Source organism: Cupressus sempervirens, chromosome 1, assembly GCF_028749045.1.
Source record: "Cupressus sempervirens isolate cs-2001-9-10 chromosome 1, ASM2874904v1, whole genome shotgun sequence".
NCBI lineage: Eukaryota > Viridiplantae > Streptophyta > Pinopsida > Cupressales > Cupressaceae > Cupressus > Cupressus sempervirens.
Window position 1 is genome coordinate 894,502,607 of NC_143118.1, and position 21,743 is coordinate 894,524,349.

Here is a 21,743-nt window from a genome sequence, read left to right on the forward strand (position 1 = left end):
GGCATCTCATGGTATCAAGTGAGGAGGAGCTTCCATGGCATGAGCGCTATGTAAGGAAACTTGGCAATAAAGAAATATAACCGTTTCCACATAACCCATAATAGATCTAAAATAATCACGAAATTAAAAAAATTCACATGCAAGACAATAGACAACATACCCATAAAATTGTGACACAAGATATACCCTGGGAAACCCTCATTGAGGGAAAAACCAAGCCTCCAAAAGCATCCATCACCATGTATTATTCAACAAAAATACCATTGCCATACAACCATGGAAGCCTTCATGGCCATAGCCACAACCGAGAAAACTATGTGAACAAGCATGAATCCACACATCCCATGCCATGCTTCCAACCTTCACAAATGCTCCCTTGGCTAACCTGTCAAGCCTTGTCCCACTGGACTCTTGCCTTTCTCACTCTTACTCTCTCTACAACAACTACCCTTGTGGCTGCTTATATAGTAGCAAGTCCCACAAAATCACTAAGTAGTATTACATAAACCATGTGCTAAAACCATGTGCTACCTAACCCACTAACCCCACATTTAATATTGGGCATTTAATTATTTTCCCCAATATTAAATAATTACATGAAATATTATCACAATGTTACAATACAACTCATCAAGAATATTCCATGGGAATCTTTACATGTTGCACGTCCATCTAGGCACAACATTACATAACAAAATAAAATATGACAACATTATGCAATGTGTGCAACACCCATTATCTCAACAATCTCCCACTTGTTGTATAAATTGCATAGGGTCAATCCGTAGCCACACAAAATGAACAAGGGAACAATCCCTCCCAGTACATCCACCATCATGGATCAAAATACATCAAGTGCTCCATCCTGGTACCCACAACAAATTCAAAGTATCCAGCATCTCGAACATGAATGATCTCACCTCCTATTATGCCACTCCCATTGGACATACATAGAAGCCATCCAAAGAGAAAGCCACCCAACCTGTCGCATTAGAAGATCATAAAATCCTGTACCAACTAAAATTCCAAGCGCAAATAACCTGATCCAAAGGTAATCACATGTATCCGTAGTTGTCAAAATATCCATAGCTGAAATAGCACCCACAGCAAGTGCCAAACCCATCCAACTATCCATACCTCAAAGGTATAACAAGTGAATCTCATATCACTGACATATCCAATCTGCAACCTGCAATCACAAGCCTCAAGAGCAATACCTACCACATATATACCAAAAAGCTCCCACTACAAAAGATAATGTCAAATCTATAACCAATCCACTCAACACATCTCAAAGAAGTGAATCCATGTAGTATCAAGGACATCCGCAATACATAAACCAATATCCTACAAGAAAAAACTCTCATAACAAGTCTCCAATAGTCTCCCAAATTCTCCACAACCAAAAAAGGAAAGAGAAAGAAATAACCATGTCATCTCTCACATGACATACATGAGCACAAACCAGTGATCATAATCTCTAAAAAATTCTCAAATCCAATGTAGGCAAAACTGAACATCCAGGAAGATAACCAAGACCAGAGAAACCATGCAAATTATAACCTGTATCATGTCCTTCTACACACACCTCTAGATGTAAACTGTGCAAGTATGATCTCCTCCATAAAACCCCAACAAGAAGCCTCAACAACACCCAAACCATTCCATATAACTAATCATGGATGTAAGCCTCTCACAAGAAGATCAAACTCATAAACCATTCCTAAATCAAGGAATATGCCCAATATAAAACCATCTCCCAAACTCAACCAGCATAACAACATATGCACATGGAGATAACCAATGCTTAACCATCTCTCAAATGAACCCTCCAGAACTAACTCATGTACCATAGCTCAAGATTCATATCTATGAAAGATAAGCATAAATATAATGCAACTGAGAGAAAATAATGGGCTATACCTCTCAAGTAGTAAATTGCTGAGTAGACCAAGAATGGGGAATGAGAATGCTCATCAAGATACCCAAGTCTCCAACCAAGACTCATCTAAGAACAATCTCCTCTCAAGTCCATATCAGGTGACTGCCCCTCGAACTTCATGTTGAAACCATCAACCATCCCAACAAATACTTCTCTAATCCAAGAGAAATCAGCATCACCACCGTCTCTAAGTATCCATGAGCACCTATAACCAATCAATCCATGCCAACTCCAAATGCAACATAGCAATATCATGAAGTATCCAGCTTATGATCAGTGTACTCAATACTAAGAAACTAAACCAAGATCAATGTCAAAGTTCCAACCATGGCCTCAGGAACATAAACATGACAACATGATCTTACCATCTCAACTAAAGAGATAACATGCTCCACATGAACATACCATAACATGTCACAACTCTAAATGCATATCAAGAGTATACCATGACATAATAATGAAACCATCCTCATACGAAGGATAACATGCTAAATAAAAGCATAAACCACACCTTTTCCAAGAACCCTGTGAGTCCTCAAGATGCAACCATCTCCACACACCATAAAGAAAACCATCTCCACATACCAGGAAGAATCATCTCAACACACCATGAAGATAACCAAGAACTCCATGAGTCCTCAAGATCTAACCATCTTCACCCACCATGAAGATAACAAGTGCACCATGCAAATGTCAAAGATGCTTCTGCAGCAACAGGATCTAAGACAAACCTCCAACATTTGCAAACACTCAATAAATATATCAATGCCAAAAACTCCCACTCAACCGTGGTACCAAGTCACCTATGGCATCATAAAATCCATCCTCTCCAAACCAAGAAGATATAAACCAAACCAAGAACTAATCCTACACTGTCACCCCATCACTGTCACAAGCTCCCACTAAACCGTGTATCCAAGCTATCCATGAAATAATGATGAAAAACCATCCTCTAACCATGAAAATCAACCAAGGCATCAAACCATCAAAGAACTCAAAGTGCACATCATGAGTTCCTCAAAAGAAACCAAATAACCATGATCCTCAACCAAGAAGATATACCACCATAACTGAATCAAAAAATCCAAGCTAATGAACATCAAGGATGTACCCGTATAACCAATCATGTCATGCCAAAATTTATGACACCATGATCACATCCATGAACTGGGCATCTGGCTCTCAAAGTGTCCAACTTGTCAGCATAAAATAGTCAACCACAATCCTCCACCATGACTGTACCTGGTAACAACATCTCATCCCTTCTACATGAAGAAAATAGTAAATCATGTGACTTAGGGCATAGACAACCCAAATCCAAGCCACCAATCTGAATATGCATCAATAATGAAATATCAATGGGCAAAGACAACCCATAACCAAGCTATAAATGCAACTTGTAAGTATAGACCGTTTACAACACTGCACAACTTGTAGACCCAACAAGTCATCATGCATATCCAAACCAAACACTGATAACCATATCATCATGAGACCAATCTGAAATATGAACTAAGTATACAATGACATTAAAACTTAAATCTCCAATGTCATAAACTCACAATGTTACCATAGTCAAAATATACCTATAAATTTTTCAGATAAATATATCAATAAATAAATCATACCAAACCTGCACCAAATCTAAACCAATGTGTAGAGCTCTCCAAGATCTTTTCGTTGACTACTCGAAGTCCAAAATCCGACTCCGTATGCCCAAGTTATGCCCTAATCCGTGCTCAAAATAAACAACATCTAACTTTAGGGCTCTTAAAACCTAACAAAATCTCAAAATCATAGAACCAAACCTACACCATCTTGTAGTGCTCTGAATTAGGTTTCCAATGCCTATAAGAACTCTGAAATCTAATATTTTGAGAGAAAGTTATGGCCATTTTACTAAAATAGTCTTTTTACCATTTTCAGTACGATTTTTCATTTATTATTTTTTTCAGTGACGAAAATTCCGACGGGATTAAATTTGACGACCATCATGGGCTGAAACCAAAAAACTCTTCCATTTCCTTTGAACATGGCCAAACTAGGGCATATTATATATCAAAATTTATGGAAATGTCGACCCGGATCCAATGGTGAGGTCTATTTTTACCCAACAGGTCATTTCTACAAGCTACCCCCCCACCCCCCCCCCCCCCCCAAAACCCTCATTTAAATGAAACATCCGAAAAAATTCTTTTCTCCAACAATTTCACATGCCCAAATATTTTACCATCCCATCATAACAGAAAATCCAAAAAACCCTTAGATCTGCAATAAATCATTCATATATCTTGCCCTTTTTTTTTAAATCCTCTCATGCATTCCCATGGATTCAATCTAGGGTTACAATAATAAAACCATAGCTCTGATACCACTTGTAAGGAAACTTGGCAATAAAGAAATATAACCGTTTCCACATAACCCATAATAGATCTAAAATAATCATGGAATTAAAAAAATCCACATACAAGACAATAGACAACATACCCACAAAATTGTGACACAAGATATACCCTGGGAAACCCTCATTGAGCGAAAACCCAGCCTCCAAAAGCATCCATCACCATGTATTATTCAACAAAAATACCATTTCCATACAACCATGGAAGCCTTCATGGCCATAGCCACAACCGAGCAAACTATGTGAACAAGCATGAATCCACACATCCCATGCCATGCTTCCAACCTTCACAAGAGCTCCCTTGGCTAACCTGTCAAGCCTTGTCCCGCTTGACTCTTGCCTTTCTCACTCTTACTCTCTCTACAACAACTACCCTTGTGGCTGCTTATATAGTAGCAAGTCCCACAAAACCACTAAGTGGTATTACATAAACCATGTGTTAAAACCATGTGCTACCTAACCCACTGACCCCAATTTAATATTGGGCATTTAATTCTTTTCCCCAATATTAAATAATTACATGAAATATTATCACAATGTTACAATACAACTCATCAAGAATATTCTATGGGAATCTTTACATGTTGCACATCCATCTAGGCACAACATTACATAACAAAATAAAATATAACAATATTATGCAATGTGTGCAACACCCATTATCTCAACACGCTAGTCATCTACGACTTGGAAGAATAAAGAAGCAGGGCATGACAGCTGATTAGCACCCACCCCCATGTAAGAAGAAGATCTCCCACAACACTCATGACAAGGGCATCCATGACAAGCAAGAGAAGTGGACTGCAATTCACATTGAAGTTGTATGCCCATGGGTAGAGATGCCATCATATCCACAGTTCATGGCATTGAGGCAGAGGCCCATGATCACAACATGAAAGATGAAGGTATAGCTTCACAGCATGGGGGCAGTCAACTTTGTTGGAATGGCTATTTTCCAACATTACAAATTTCTCCCTCTGAAAAGCAATCCATGGTGGCTGGTTTTCAGCTCATCATAACCTTTAGATTCATGAGTAAAAGAACACCCACAACTAAGGCATGGCATCAAATGTTAGAAATCTACAAGAATGATTATCCCACATCGGTGGGGTGACATTTTGTCATGTTGTTTTTAAAGATGGAGGCTCACATATTAAGATGTCTTAAAGGGCATAGGTCTTTTAAGACTCATAGTTTGTCCAAGGAGGGGCCCACCCAGCAAAGGTGATAACAAGTCAACAAGTTTTGACCTTCAATGCAAAGGAGGAGATTCCATGTGGCATATCTAAGTGTCTTGTCAAGAGATTAGGAGATAGAGATATAAATGATATGATGCTTCAAAATTTTGTAAGATCACAGGAAAAAATTTGAAGGCCTAAGAGCACCTAGAGGAAAGGTTGAAGTTATGAAAATGAAGTTACAATAGATATTTGATTAGATAGACTTTGATAAAGAAAAGTAATTGTTTATGTCAAGAAAGATAAGCCAAGCTAAGCAAAAGAGTAAATTACTGAGTGTCAAGTAATGCTAGTGTTAATCGAGCCATAGTTAGTGCCAAGAAAATCCACTGTTGACTGAGCATTAGCATCAACCAAGAAAGTTAGTTGATGTCAATCCACAAATCTTAAATAGCGACCAAGTATTTTAGTGTTGATCGAGTGTCAAAATTTAGTGATTGTTGAGTGATAGTAAAAGATCAAATTCAAAGGAATCATAAGATCAAGTTGACTCAGTTGATTTCTTGGGAGATGTAAAATATGTTGAAGATTAGATTAATGAGTTGGATCATTAAATTCAAGATAGTGATTAGGTAAAGACCTAACAGAAGGATTCTAGAGAAGTTTTTAGAGGATGATCAAGAATTTGTACAAATACATTGAATTGAGTTGAAGCTTATCATAACACTAAGATCTATGGTGGATGTAGAAAATGATAAAGTAGAAATTTCCTATTAAAGGGACACTGAACCAAAATTTTGGAGTCATGTTTAATCAAGCCTAGCCAAGCCTAGCTAGTGTGTATGAGTGAGTTCATATACAGAGCAAGGTTGATCAGAAGCACACAAGAGTGTGAATGTGAAGCTAAAGGAGAAATCTTGCAGATCCAATGATGTCATTAATAAATGATTTTAAGAACAAGGCTTAAGTGTTAATGAGAAGAGTAGACTGATTGCTTGAAGGGTATCCAAGTAGATCAAGATCAAAGATGATAATGAAAGGCTTATTAGTGAACCAACATAAGGACTGAATAGATATATGAACCAGCAAAAGTGAGTTGTAATCACATAGATCAAAACTTATTGTTTTCTTTCTTATCATTGTAAACAATTTGTATTGAAACCCTTTTAACAGAGGTTGACCAAACAGTCATTAGAAGACTTAAAAATTTATGCAAATCCTTTAACTAGGTGACATTCTAAATGTAATGATCAAAGTCTTCTTACAAGGCCACTCCTAACAAGGCGATTAAATCCTCTAACCAGGTCACATTTAACATTGTGTATTGTAAACCTTTAACAGGGTTGGCTCCTAACAAAGCTCACTTCAAAAGAGTGAAAAAGAGTGACATGTTGCTAGTGATTTTTCCCAAATTGGGTCTCCATGTAAAATCCTAGTGTCAAATTGTAATGAATTTCTTATGACTGTTTTACATGTGATGATGTTTTTCATTATGCAATGCAAGTTAAGTTTATGATAGTTTTACATTATAGACCAAGCAACAACAAGTTAAGTAGGATCAGCTGAACATTGATGTGTTTAATGTTTAATAGTTCAAGTGGTACATATAGACCTTGAGTAACTGATTCGCCCCCCTCTCAGTTATTTTAAACATTTCTAACAAGAGTTGAAATCACATAACATGAACAAGAAGGAATTTATAATAATATGCAAACTAAAGATTGAACTACTACTGAAATAATATTATTTTCAAAAATAATAAAATCAAACATATAGCAGACTTTTCAACTCACTAATTAAAACATAATGTTTCAGTAATGACTTCCCATCTTGCTACTACAATAACATGAATATTGTCATGCTATAGTGACATGAATAGTGTTACGCTACAATGACGTGAATAGTGTCATGCTACAATAACGTGAATAGTATCATGCTACAAATGTAACCACAATATAATTTGTCTTCAATTAGTCCAAGATCTTCATAAAAAGAATCCCTTCAGAATGGCATAAGTATCGAACAAGAAGTGGGGAGGATATGACCAAACACCCAATCTACCTATAGCTGGAATGCACCTAATCTGCTTGTTAATGAAGCTGATAGCAATGAATTCCAAAGGCCAAACCCAAAGGGAATGACATCTAGAATGTCATAAGAGAGGATAGACATCCTCTAATGCCAAGAATGGATCTACAACTCACACATAGATTTCTCCTTGTATTCAACCTGTCAAATGAAGCCACCAACACTCCCTTTTATTCTTTCTCCAAGGGTTGACTCAACTCTCATGAGAAATGTGGGATAAAAGATGTGCAATATAAAAAATATTCAAATATTCACTTATGTCTCCATAGGTGCCTCTTTGATTTGCACACATTCCCATAAAATTTAATATTAAAGTAACACTTAAAAATTTTACAACTAAATTAAATGTTACTTTAATAATACTTTAGGCATGAAATATATTAGCTATCAAACTCTAAATATCATGAGTGATACCTCATCAAAAAGCTCTCATCAAGGAGTATCAAATCCAATCACCAAAACTAGCCTCCCTGGTGTCCTGATGACTTACTAAAAATTGTTAGTATGCTTGAGACTAAGTAAATCAACTCCATTTTGGCCCAAACTGGAGGTGACTAGGCTAAAACACTCTAGGATCCCTTTAAACCCTTTTGTTAGCCCTTGAGACCATGTAGAACTAGGCTAATGCACACACACTTGGTCAACTACTAAAGTGGGGACATTACATAAATCAAAGTAAGCTAAGTGATATGCAAGAATGCAAGATAAAGCTAAACAAAGTAAATCTAAGCTAATATGGATGAAAAGGATACTATGTCATTCTAATTAAGATAGATGTACTAAGATAAATGCAAGAATATAAATAACAAGCTAAGATAAATGATAGAGCAAGAGCTCAAGAAATCATTAGCATAAATCAAGAAATCTAAAATTTAAGGAGTAACTAAGATAAGGAAATGAGCAGAGAACCTCCTTTTAAAGAAATTTAGAAATGAGGGGATGGACAAGATTAAGAGGCAAAAGAATGAGCAATGGTGGATATTAAATCTTCGTTAATCTATGTGTTCATGTCTTAAGAGGTAAAGACAAAAGCTATGAATGAGTGGTTTAGATAAAGAGACAAAATAGTCCTTTTTTTGAAAAGTTAAAAGACTCTATCTTATTACAAATTGCACTTTTAAGTATGTAGGATTTTGATTTTAATTTTAAAACCTCTTTTCATGTACACTTAAGATAAAGTGAAGTTTTTATTTAATTAAAAGAGGGCATGTTCTTTTAATCAAATAAACTTAGGATAAAGTGGTCAAGCTTTAGGATATAATCAAATAAATTATGTAATGATTTGATCAAAGACTAATGATTAATTAATCAAGCAAAATTAATTTAATGCATAATAAGGTCTAGTATTTAAATTTAATTACTCTAAAATGGGGCTTATAGTTCACTAGACCAAAAATGGATGACTACAATAAGGGGGATGGAGAGTTGATACAAATAGTGGAGGGAAAAATAATGGAGGACTCCCTATAAAAATGGATAATGGAGGGGCATCAATCATCTCCAAGAGTGAACGAGGATTAATTGAAGATAATGTTGGAATTATGATATATTTGTCATTAGTTACAACACTTATTCGATTCTGAATGCTTACCGAGCTCTTCACTCAGTCTACAATTTATACCAAGCATTCCTTTGAAAACTGAGCATATGGGCAGTTTAGCAATGTTTACCAAGTTCATAACAGTGACCGAGCAAAATAGTGTTCTCCAAGAAGTTAGTGGTCACCGAGCTTCACAGTGCTTACCAAGTTCTCAGTGTTCACCGAGTCATCAGTTGAAATCAATGTTTACCGAGTGATCAAGGTAAACGAAGGACATAGTGTTTACCGAGTGATCAAGGTAAATGAAGGACTTAGTGTTTACCGAGTGAACAAGGTAAATGAAGGAATTAGTGTTTACCAAGTGAAGAAGGTTATCAATGGATTCAGTTTTTATCGAGTGACACAATATACACTGAGTCACCAATGGTTACCGAGTTCCAAGCTACTTAGAGTGATTAGTATGGACCGTGCCTCTACTCTTACCGAGTGCATGATGATGCAATGTATTGTAATGGATGTCGAGTATCAGAAGGTCACCGAGTTAGCTTGAGGAACTTGAGTTTTCTACTATCTGGTTCACTCAGTAATGTTTTTTTCACTTGTGTTTGGCCGACCTTGCCAATGTAAATATTAGAATGGTATATATGTAATGTATTATATCATTTGTAAAACAAGATGAGGTGTTGTGTTTCATTGTATGGTGTTGCATTGCAATATTTTGAGAAGAGTAAAAGTGAATCAGCAGCAGAACAGAGGAATACAGCAAGGTCAACATAGATCCAGAAAAGTTATATCTATCACATCAGGTGATCAGTGCTTAAACGATCTTATCAACAATCAGTTGTAACCAGATCCACTACTTCATCCTAACAAGTGAATCAGTTTGTAAATCCTTTAACAAGGTAGGCTTAACAGTCTTTTGTAAATCTCCTAACAGAGTGCATGCTTCATTGTATGTTTGTTAATCCTCTAACAAGGTAGATCTAGCAATCCTACTTGCTACTAACAGGGCAGATCATCAGAAGTGATCATTGTAAGCCTTAATAGGCCAACTTTATACTGCAGTATTGAAGTTTTGTGGGCATCATCCCCACCCCAGTTTTACTTTCTAATTGGAAGGTTTTTGGGTTACCAAATCAGTGAGTTCATGTGTTATATCTTGTCATGCATACAGTAGATTAGATGGATGAATGGTGAATATGTTATTATGATTAATTGATTTAAAGTTTTAGAGTTATTGATTCACCCCTCCCCTCTCAGTAACCTTTTTAGTCTTGATTATTTCCAACAATTGGTATCAGAGCTCTGTGGTTCTCAAGATTAAGTTTAACAGCTTGAGAAAAGATCAAGGACAATGGAGATATTCAAACTTGACAAATCTATTGAGAATGAAAAGCTAGATCTGGAAATGGCCATGGCTCAATTCAAAGAAGCAAAGGAGCATCTTTCTTAATCCCTGAAAAGAAGAAAGGAACTTGCAAGACAAATGAATGGTTCTCTTCAAGAAGAAGTAAGGAAGCTTAAAAGAGAACAAGAAATCCAATCAATCAGGGTATGTAAAGTTTTGGAACAAAGAAATAAGGAAAATGAAGACCTAGAGGTAAGAAATAATCAATCCCTTCAGCATGAAGATCTTGTAGGTCAACTATCTAATACAAATGAAGAAATTTTGAATCTAAGGTCTAAGAATGAAAGTTTGAGAAATGATTTAATCACTAAAAGACAAATCAATGCAAGCTTACAAAGTAACCTAAGATCTGAAAGACAAATCAATGAAATTTTGAAAAATGACTTAAATGTTGAAAAGCAAGTCAATGAAAGGATGATAAAATCTCAAACAGATGTGGATCAATTGAATTAGCAAAATGAGAAGAATCTTCATAGACAAAAATGTAAAGCAGGCCTTGGATACAATGAAGAAGGTGAATCTTCCAAACAAGGTGCCCAAAGGAATCAAAGACCCACTTGCAATCACTGTGGCAAGATAGGTCATACATCTAACAGATGTTGGAGCAATGGTAAAGGAAAATTCAATGGTAAATGCTACAATTGCAATCAACATGGTCACAAAGCCAATGAATGCAAAGAGAAACCAAAATTTGAAGGCAAATGTCACAAATGCAAGAAACAAGGTCACAAGGCATCTGAGTGCAGATCTAAATCATTCAATCCAGCAAGACAAATTGTCAAAGCATTATTTGGTTGGGACTACAATACTTGGTGCAGATGTCACTGTTGTGGAGAATATGGACACATTGGAGTAAACTGTACAAGGCAACACCTAAGGAAGAAAGATACTACCATAAGATGTTATACATGTACCAAACTTGGTCATATATCCAAGAATTGCATGAACATAGGAAGAGTTGAAGATGAAAAGAAAGTCAGAGCTGACAACATTCGAAAACAAATGAGACAACAGTGGATTCCTAAATCTACCAAACCAAAAATTTCAAATGATGGCAATGTCACTCAAGAAGTGGGTGACTCCACCATTTCTAATTAGACTCATCAAGGAGGATCATGGATTGCATCTTCAAGCCATATCCTAAGTAGTTAAAGAATGAAGGAGTGCATATGACAAATCAGTATTTCAGATACAAGACATAGTTCACTATGATGCATCTACCGAGCAAGATTGGTCTCAGACTTAACTGAGCTAGGTCAAAAATATGAAAGGTTTTATTTGTTCACCAAGTTCCAAGGTTTATCGAGTAAGTTGATGATTATCTAACAAACCCTAGGTCATCTCAGCTACTTTCATACCTAAGCATTAATGGTAGATTTTTCATCAAAAAGGTAGAATTTGATCTCATTTTTCACCACGAATTTAGAATATATAGAATGAAGATATTTCCAAGAGCATGCAAGTGAGTTCAAGTGATTTGAAGGGATTTTCTAGTGAAGAATTTTTTTTACAAAATCGTTCACTCACCAAGAAGCAATGGCATCCGCGAGCACCAGCAGTAGCAAGGTGAAGAGGGGCTCTAAAATGCTTGTGAAGGGAGTCAAATGGAAAGCACCTAGCTTCAAGCTCGTTCCCTCCATAGTTGAATCGCTCGACCCACATGGAGCTCAATCATGAATTTCACCAAAGGTACTCCTTGTTAATGATATTCATACTCATTTTAAGTGCAATATTCAGGAAATTGGTACATTGGAAATGGATAGTGCCCTAGCTGAGTTATGTGTGGATGGAACCCTCAAACCCGAGCACAAGCATCTGGAAACCAAAGGTTTGACCCATATCTCGCACTTGCCAAGGAGCTTTCAAATGAAATGGATAAGATACATTTTAAGTTGTCTGCATAATGGTCAGTTGTCATTAGAGCAACCCATCCTAATAACGAAAAATATGATTCATAAGATCACGGGTTTACCTATGTTGAGCAAATCCAAAACCACTAAAACCCTAAGTCGTGATGAACTTCAGAAGTTAACCCTAGCAGAGTGGGATGGCAGAGGTTTGAAACTTAACAATGTATCTGATGCAGAGCTAAGATTTGGAATTCATTTAATTGCATATAAAATGTATAGTTCCAGTAGATTGAATAGTGTGCCCTATGAGGCTGTAGACTTAGCATATAAGGTTGTGAAGAAGAATATGGAATTCGACCTGGCAGATGTATTGTTGAAACAATTTAACAAAAATATGGATAGCATAAGGACTTCAAAGAGAAACCCTTGTAAATTTGGTTCTTTGTTAATTTTTTTATTTTTCTATGTGCAAAATTTTTTCCCTTCTAAAGGTACAGTAGTATGGAGAAAGGATGTTCCAATTTTGTATCAAATTAATGAATTCATTGCAAAAATGGGCAAAAATTTTGATAAAGTAATGGATAACTATTTTGAAGATCTCAAAGAGAGGATGAACAATAGGTTTATAATTCCCCCTAAGCTTGTTGAGGACTATAAAGATGATGTATGCTTCATGGTTGACTGTGACAAAGTGTATATATAGGCAGTCATACCCCGAGTGGCATGGGTAAAACCATTGCCTTATGAGCTGAATATTGATGAAGAAAGAGATATTATTGAGGCACTGATGAATGAGCCAGCTATTCCCAATATTCCACCATTCAGTACCTATGATGAGGCAAAAGCAAGAATTGAACTTGAAATCAAGCTACCTCAGGCAATTAATAAAGGAAAGAGGAAAATTGCTAAGTTAAAAACTGATACTAGCCCTCTTATGCTTACTGAGGGAAAAGATGAAGATGTAGAAAAAGAAGAATCTGAAAGAGAGGAATCTGAAAAGGAAGAGGAGCCTATGAAGAAGAAAGATAAGGTGATTATCACCAAACCTTAGGCAGTATTCACAAGGAGAACAAGGAAAGGCAAAAAGGAAAGTGAAGTTGTGTTTAGCAAGCCTCCTCTCACATTTGAAGATAGGCTAAAACAACTCAGGATTGGTGTAAGAATTAGCAACTTTAAAGCCTTAAAGTATGAATCCAGGACTCCTGCTAAGCAAAAGAAAATTGAAGATCTGGTAATGGAGAAGTTGGGAACTTGGAAATTCTCCCCAGACCAATTTGTCTCCCAAATTCTTGCAATATTGTTTGATAAAATAAAGGTAAGATGGGAGAACACCGAGCAAACTATTAGAGACATTTTTGAACAAAAGTTGAGAGAACTGGTACCTAGCCTGACAGATGCAGAAATCAAAAAGGCAATGAAGGATCAGGAAGGAAGAATGAATATGAGATTCAATACGTGTCTCATATTGTTAAAGAATATTGAACCAGTTGTTAAGAATGCAACTGATGTTTGGAATGATACTTATAAACTGCATAAGCCAAGTGATGAACCTATTGAAATCAAGGATGATGACAGTGATGATATGGATGATGAGCAAGGTAATGATTGCATCTCCATGGATGTAACTGATGAAGATCTCCAGCAATTAATGAAGGGGAAGGAAGAAGAAGAAAAGGAGGAAGAAGTAGTTGAGGAGGAGGATGATCCAGTTAAAATTGCAGCAATTGTCATTACTTCCCTTCCTCACTCTCCACCTAAAATTGTTAAATCTATGGAGATAGGTTCTTCGAGCAAGATTGTGAGCACCATAGAGACATCAATAGCTCCAACTCCTCCAATCATCTCTCAACTCTAGGCATCTATAATGAAATTATTAGGCACTTCATCTACCGAGCTGCAAGCAACTTCTTCAGTTACTGAGTCATCCACTGCAGCACCAAGCACACAAGGTATATCAAATCCTCCTACAGTGTGTATTGTAAGTTTACCAGTTTGCTCTCCAATTTTGTCAACATCAGCTACATTAGCACCAATTTTTGCACCAGCGAGTTCTCCAATTGTGAATATTCTGGTATGCACATAAATTTTGGGAAGTATATCAATTTTGGATACAGTTAGCACTTCTCTCAATCTTCTTTTAGTTGGTCCTATTCCAGTTTTGACAGCCGGTCCAGCCTCATCAACCATTGTCTCTGTGTTCAAAGGAAAAGATGTTAGCACAGTAGAAAAACCAAAGAATCCATTAAAATTTTTGCTTACAAGAAAGACAGTGGATGAGGATGTAGACTTGGATAATGAAATTGTCATTCCCAAGATAGATACGGATACTACTTCAGTTGATGAACTAAGACTGCTCAGTCAACGTATAGAACTAAAGGCAAAGCAGAAACAACTAAGGAATGAGAGAGATAGAGAGTTTAATATTATTGAAGGAGTGAAGAATATTATTACTGAGGCTATTGGTGTTGATGTTGATACTTCTCAACCCATTTTGTTACAATTAGAAGAGGTAGTTAATAAATTCAATGAGGATGTCTATGGTCAAGAAAAGTTGATGGAGAAGGCAGAAAAGAAGTTTGATAACAAGGTGCTTGAGCACATTACTCAGCATATAGCAATAAAATAGGTTGAATTAACCATAGTTTTGGCTAACATTGAAAATTCTTTTACTAATGTAACTTCACTTTTTGCTAAGCTTTGTGATGTTATCGAGTATACTAAGGAGATAAGAGAGAAACTGAATAAGATAGATGAGGATCTGAAGGCAACTGCACAAAAGCTAAAGCTTGACCCCAGTTCAAGCTCATCTCATCACCTCAGGATCAATTTTTTTTCAGAGAAGTAGGAAAAGTTGCTTAGAGAAGAAGGAAGGATTCCGTCTACACTACTAGATATCCAAAACATGATTCTTCCTATCATGGACACAATGCAGAAGCACATTGCACATTCAAAAACATTGATCCATGACTACAATTTCTCTGTGGCAAATCATGTAATTGAACTTTCTGCAGAAGTTCAAGTGGCTCTATCCACATGCAAAATCTTGCAAGAGAATTGGGATAAGACTCTACAACTCATTCTCAAGGTACATTCTGAGTTTATCTCACATTTTGGTATCTCTATCTAAATACATTATTTTATTCTTTGGCATTATTGCCAAAAAGGGGGAGTAAGAGATACTCAGAAAGAGATATTGGTGAGATAAATGTACAAAAGGGACAAAGAGATAATGTGAATAAAAGTCATATAACTCATGTAAATACCTTGTCTATATTGTAGGGGGGAGTTATATGTAAGGAAGCCATGTACATTCAACAGAATCAAATGTCAGTATGTCAGATGTTGTATATAAGTTTTGGCTCATAAGTGTTTTTGTCACTAATGCTAAAGAGGGAGATTGTTGGAATTATGATATATTTGTCATTAGTTATAACACTTATTCGATTTTGAATGCTTACCGAGCTCTTCACTCAGTCTACAGTTTATACCGAGCATTCTTTTGGAAACCGAGCATATGGGTAGTTTAGCAGTGTTTACCAAGTTCATAACAGTTACCGAGCATAACAATGTTCTCCAAGCAGTTAGTGGTCATCGAGCTTCGCAGTGCTTACCAAGTTCTTAGTGTTCACCGAGTCATTAGTTGAAATCAGTGTTTACCGAGTGATCAAGGTAAACGAAGGACTTAGTGTTTACCAAGTGATCAAGGTAGACGAAGGACTTAGTGTTTACTGAGTGAACAAGGTAAATGAAGGAATCAGTGTTTACCAAGTGAAGAAGGTTATCAATGGATTTAGTTTTTATCGAGTGACACAATATTCACCAAGTCACCAATGGTTACCGAGTTCCAAGCTACTTAGAGTGATTAGTATGGACCGTGCCTCTACTCTTACCGAGTGCATGATGATGCAATGTATTGTAATGGATGTCTAGTATCAGAAGGTCACCGAGTTAGCTTAAGGAACTTGATTTTTCTACTATCTGGTTCACTCAGTAATGTTTTGTTCACTTGTGTTTGGCCGACCTTGCCAATGTAAATATTAGAATGGTATATATGTAATGTATTATATCATTTGTAAAACAAGATGAGGTGTTGTGTTTCGTTGTATGGTGTTGTATTGCAATATTTTGAGAAGAGTAAAAGCAAATCAATAGCAGAATATAGGAATACAATAAGGTCAACATAGATGCAGAAAAGTTATATCTATCACATCAGGTGATCAGTGCTTAAAGGATCTTATTAGCAATCAGTTGTAACCAGATCCACTGCTTCATCCTAACAGGTGAATCAGTTTGTAAATCCTTTAACAAGGTAGACTTAACAGTCTTTTGTAAATCTCCTAACAGAGTGCATGCTTCATTGTATGTTTTTAAATCCTCTAACAAGGTGGATCTAGCAATCCTACTTGCTCCTAATAGGGTAGATCATCAGAAGTGATCATTGTAAGCCTTAACAAGCCAACTTTATACTATCGTATTGAAGTTTTGTGGGCATCATCCCCACCCTAGTTTTACTTTCTAATTGGAAGGTTTCCGGGTCACCAAATCAATGAGTTCATGTGTTATATATTTTCATGCATACAGTAGATTAGATGGATGAATAGTGAATATGTTATTATGCTTAATCGATTTAAAGTTTTAGAGTTACTGATTCAACCCTCCCCTCTCAATAACCTTGTTAGTCTTGATTATTTCCAACAGATAAATCACCCAAAAATATAATTACACTTGAGGATGTTGATAATAATGAGGGAATAGAAGAGGATTTGATTGAAGAATCAAGCAAATCATTTTTTTTCTTCATGGTGATGTGATAGAATTCATTGATAAATATTGACATAGATATATTATACTTTTTTTCTAACAATGAATTATTGTTGAATATGAACATTTTATAAATGGTCCAAGGTTAATTGGTAAAATTAGGGATGGGATATTTAATCCCTAAAATGGCTAGGGAAAGAGTTTATGGCTTGCTCATTCAAGTATACAAATCATGCTCAAGTTGTGCTTTAGTATGGAACCCAAATATGGTTGAATATGTTATGCATAGGCTTGGACAATAGACTTTCACCCTAAATGCCCCATCAGGTCCAAATATCCTATGTGATTTGAGATTCCTTCTTTCAATATAGCATTCACACTCTTCTTAAAAGACAATATTTTACAACTTGGTAGAGTGGTATGCTGTAAAAATAACAGTAACAAGTTTGCCAATTTAAGGGTTCACTTAAGGGAATGCATACAATTAGAGATAACTAATTGCTTTCCAAATAACTGTAGAAACCAAAAATTGTCCAAAACCCATTCCTAGCCAATTAAATGAATATTTAATATTTATTTAATTCCCCTACCTTAATTAAATAAATTTTACATTTATTTAATTACACTCGCCTTACCTTGATTTAATAAACTAAAGTTCATTTAAATCTTAACTTATTCCCCTTGCATCTAACCCCTTCCACTTTAATTAAGTATGTCACTTAATTAATTCCTTGCCTAAATCCCACTAGGAATTAAATATTACATTTAATCCTATTTGAGCACATGGCTCCTACATTTAACCCTCACCCAACCTCACTAGCCTACCTAACCCACCTTGCTAAACCTACCCACTTCCTAATCATGCTTTCTTTTCCTAATCATCCTAGCTAATCACCTCTTAATCCTAAGTGTGTTCTCACACATGTGTGAGAGATGTTCACACTTTTCTCATCCCTCATATCTTGCATGCCTCTTGCACACTTGTCCTCTTGCATGAGAATCAAGTTGTCTCACACCTCATTGATCATGTCACTTTCAAAGGTGTCTCACACATGTGTGAGAAGCCATGCTTCTCACACCTCATTGATCATGTCACTTTTAAAGGTGTCTCACACATGTGTGAGAAAACATGATCTTGCACACCTCTTACACCTGTCATTGACATGTCACCATCAAAGGTTACTCAGACATGTGTGAGCATATTGCCCCCATTGAATGGTCAAAACCCTAATCCACATGGAGTCTACTTGGCCTCCACCTCATGGACACCTCATTGATCCTGAGAGATCCTAGCCATCCATCTTGCATTTAATCTTAGCCATCCATTTTCCTATAAAAGGATAGCCCTCTCCTCATTTCCACAAGAAGCATTATCTACCTTATTATTATGTTGCTGGACTTGTGAGCAACCACATCCCATGAGCAACGAAATCATCTAGACTTGATGGTTCCATGAGGTTTGCATAGTGCTATTTTGTTGTTCATTTACATGTCTTCTTTCATATTTTGAAGTTTTGCATGATAATGTAGGAATGTGCATTAGTTTCTTAGTGTTATTCCTTAGTTACATTTTTATGCAACACCACCCTCATCATCCTTCCTCATCCTTTCATGACTGGGGCATCACGCTACTAGTCTTATCATCCTAGCCACTATATTTTATTCTTCTTTGATATAACATTACTAATGCTATATCAAAGAGGGGCAAAATGTAGACACCAAAAATTGTCCAAAACCCATTCCTAGCCAATTAAATAAATATTTAATATTTATTTAATTCCCCTACCTTAATTAAATAAATTTTACATTTATTTAATTACACTCGCCTTACCTTGATTTAATAAACTAAAGTTTATTTAAATCTTAACCTATTCCCCTTGCATCTAACCCCTTCCACTTTAATTAAGTATGTCACTTACTTAATTAATTCCTTGCCTAAATCCCACTAGGAATTAAATATTGCATTTAATCCTATTTGAGCACATGGCTCCTACATTTAACCCTCACCTAACCTCACTAGCCTACCTAACCCACCTTGCTAAACCTACCCACTTCCTAATCATGCTTTCTTTTCTTAATCATCCCAGCTAATCACCTCTTAATCCTAAGTGTGTTCTCACACATGTGTGAGAGATGTTCACACTTTTCTCATCCCTCATATCTTGCATGCCTCTTGCACACTTGTCCTCTTGCATGAGAATCAAGTTGTCTCACACATGTGTGAGAAGACATGCTTCTCACACCTCATTGATCATGTCACTTTCAAAGGTGTCTCACACATGTGTGAGAAGCCATGCTTCTCACACCTCATTGATCATGTCACTTTCAAAGGTGTCTCACACATGTGTGAGGAAACATGATCTTGCAAACCTCTTACACATGTCATTGACATGTCACCATCAAAGGTTGCTCACACATGTGTGAGCATATTGCCCCCTTTGAATGGTCAAAACCCTAATCCACATGGAGTCTACTTGGCCTCCACCTCATGGACACCTCATTGATCCTGAGAGATCCTAGCCATCCATCTTGCATTTAATCTTAGCCATCCATTTTCCTATAAAAGGAGAGCCCTCTCCTCATTTCCACAAGAAGCACTATCTACCTTATTGTTATGTTGCTGGACTTGTGAGCAACCACATCCCATGAGCAATGAAATCATCTAGACTTGATGGTTTCATGAGGTTTGCATAGTGCTATTTTGTTGTTCATTTACATGTCTTCTTTCATATTTTGAGATTTTTCATGATAATGTAGGAATGTGCATTAGTTGCTTAGTGTTATTCCTTAGTTACATTTTTATGCAACACAATAACATCAAACTAATAGGCCCAAGGTTTGAATTTTCCCAACGGATAGTGTATTTCAACAACCCTAAAAATGTATTTTCTTGTGCTAAGAAGGTCATATGATCTAAGATTTTCCCATAATGAAAAACAAATATTATATGACCTAAATGGATACTATATTTCCTACATGTCAATGTGCGTAGAAATATACTTAGCCAATGGTTATACGAACACCAAACCCCCAATTGAATCAAAACAGTTTTGAGATTGTTGACAACTCTCCCCATAGACCAAGAAAATTTGAGAATTACTATAAGAATGTGATTAATCCAACTATAAAAACCATATAATCCATGTCAGTAAAATCCTAGTCACAACCAATGAGGCTACTAAACAAAATATATAAACATATTAGTCACATTAAAATACCAAACATTCCTTTCATGGTGTCTTATTGCTTTTTCTTTCTCCTCTTATTTGATATTACTCTTCGTATGACAATTGCATGAATAATAGGAAACAATCAAGGATAAAATTTGATAGAATAATGACAAGGACACTAGAAATCATGGTAACTAAATATGAGAGAAAATGGCTCAATTTATAGAACCCAATTTCAAAATGAATTGTCACATTAAAAAAGAAATAAAGTGACAAGAGTCATCGAAATAAAAAGGCAAGTGAGACAAAAAAAGGTTAAAGGTCAATAAAAAACTAAAATTTTAAATTTTAAAAAATAAAATTTAAAATTTTTAAAAATAAAATTAAAAAACCCATTCATGAATTCCCTCTAAAACTAACAAAAGGCTAAGGAGGACAAAATTACAAAATAAAAAAGAAATTAAAATAAAGAAAGAGGAAAGGTGAAGTGGAAGACCAAAAGACAACCTAAAAGATAAGATAAAATACAAATAAAACAAGGTAAATGGAATAGGAAAAATGAGAAGGAACATGAAGTAAAATTATTAAATGTTCATTTATTAAATCCCTCTTGTAGTATTAATTAGATAATTATTATTTATTTATTTAATCATGACAAAAGAGATTAAGCAAATAAATAAATGACATATTTATTTATCCTAAGGAGGACATGCTGAGACAATAGGGGAGAAATAATTAAAACATTATTTTCCTAATGTAAACTAATGACATAGATTAAATAATTGTAAAATTATTTAATCAAACTAAATGGAAAAGATCAAGAGGAGATCAAATAAGTGATAAATTTATTAAATAAGATTGGTGAACGGGGATAAAAATCAAAAGGACATGACAAGATTAGAGGACATGATTATAATTTATTATTATTATTATTATTATTATTATTGTTATATATATATATATATATATATATATATATATATATATATATATATATATATATATATATATATATATATATATATATATATATATATATATATATATATATATAGTTTAATTAGTGGATTGATGACACAAAATCTAAGAATGACTAGATGCACAATATAAAAGACACTCTAAAAAGGGGGAACCAAGGGTGTTCATAATTTTTTTAAGGATTTGAGCAATACAAATCCACAAAGCCCAAAGAATACATGCATGTAAAAACCTATCACAGAGAAGAAAAAGACAAGAAGAGGCAAGGGTTTGCTCTGAAAATATGCAAATTGTATTCCCACAAATGAAAAAGATAAGAGATAATTACAAAAGATCAATCCTTATAGAAGGAGATTGAAACCCGAAAAAAGGGTAACCTAAAAGGTAAAATCCATTTAATAATTACTAATTAATTATTAAATGTGAA